The 1,561-nt window shown below is 43.2% G+C and overlaps 1 non-coding gene across 1 annotated transcript; it reads right to left on the reverse strand.

Annotated features, from left to right (window-relative positions):
- Positions 1 to 494: 494 nt before the first annotated feature.
- TRNAF-GAA (transfer RNA phenylalanine (anticodon GAA)) lies at positions 495 to 567 on the reverse strand. Its single transcript has one exon. It is a non-coding gene; the product is annotated as a tRNA-Phe (tRNA).
- Between the last annotated feature and the right edge of the window lie 994 nt (positions 568 to 1,561).

The following is a 1,561-nucleotide window of genomic DNA, read 5'->3' on the forward strand; positions in this document are numbered from 1 at the left end:
GGCCTTCCTTCTGTTGTCTGGAGGTGACAAGGATCAGGAAAATAAAATGACCTCACTTATCTTATGGAACTCTTCGTCTGAAAGTAGTAGGAAGAATGGACTTCTGTGGGTATGAGCAGCAATGAATACTTTGGGATACAGACCAAAATGTGTGCGTGTGAGAGAGAGAGATTTGGACATTTTACTGGAGAGAAAAAACTTATAGTTTTCATCTAGGCTCTCAACATAAGAGAAATAATAATAATAAATTAAAATATAAGCACTGATATAAAGGGAAAGTAAAAAGTATTCACTGAAGATAAAAAAATCCAACAGAAGAAATATTTGCTTTTTTAAAGGTGATTTTCATGAGTAGTATGAAAGTGAAAGTGAAGTCGCTCAGTCGTGTCCGACTCTTTGTGACCCCATGGACTGTAGCCCACCAGGCTCCTCCCTCCATGGGATTCTCCAAGCAAGAGTACTGGAGTGGGTTGCCATTTCCTTCTCCAGGGGATCTTCCTGACACAGGGATTGAACCTGGGTCTCCTGCATTTCAGGCAGACGCTTTAACCTCTAAGCCACCAGGGAAGCCCATGAGTAGTTAAGCCCCCCATTAATTGAGTCTTCACACTTTTGGGAAATGCTTATATCATAAACATTCAGGTAGATTGCATGTTTCTAGAAGACAGAGAAGGGCAATTTTTACTGACAATGTAGGAAAAGCTTAAACCACACCATATAAGAGAGTAATTGCTTGAAGTTAGAAATAGGGGCAAATTTAGGTCTAACAAGCTAAGACAGAAAAAAATTAAAAGAAAAGGAGAAAGGTACAAACTATATTTGGGTGTGTTCTACGTGGTTCTTGTGTCTGCCTCAATCATCAGTTTTGTTGTGGTAGGGGGCTTCTCCTCCGTGCTGAGCAGTTCCTCCCATACCCCTATATGCCAATGGTCAGTTCTTTGGTAATCCTTGAACCAGCTCTCTGCTGATGTAATTAACAAAACTGCTTGCTCTAAGTTTAAAACAGAGTTAACCCACCTACCTGTTATAATAATGCTATTATAGCCCAGTAGAAACAGCCACAAAGTAGAGAAGAATGGGATCTTAACAATGAAGTTGAGGAAAGAAGAATTAAAATGAGGTGGGGGCCAACAGGAAAACCATGCAAGTCAAACCAACAGTCACCTCTCCACGGGGATCAACTAGGGGAAAACCGAGGTCAGATGAGGACACTGGCAAGAGGAGCCAACAGGCAGAGGAGTCAGATGGCCCCGTCCTTGTAGAAGCTATGCACAGCCCTCTGAAGAGGGGAAAGCTAGATTATAGGAATTGGCTCCAAGTCAGTAGGAAGAACTTGCAGGAGCCAGGAGGCTGAAAAATGTCTGCCATCTGGAGAAACTGGAGGAAGGAGAATTGGAAGTCATGCCGATCAGGGGTGGGGACTCAAGCAGAAAGAAAGGCTATTTTGCAGGGATGCCTCGGGTGGGGGTTGATGTTCCCACAGCGCTCTAAGTCCAGGATGCAACCTGCAGTTTGAGAGCTAGGAGAGTCAGCAATACAAGAAAGTCATTTCCTTTTCACA

The sequence above is a fragment of the Budorcas taxicolor genome, chromosome 13, assembly GCF_023091745.1.
Source record: "Budorcas taxicolor isolate Tak-1 chromosome 13, Takin1.1, whole genome shotgun sequence".
NCBI classification, from domain to species: domain Eukaryota; kingdom Metazoa; phylum Chordata; class Mammalia; order Artiodactyla; family Bovidae; genus Budorcas; species Budorcas taxicolor.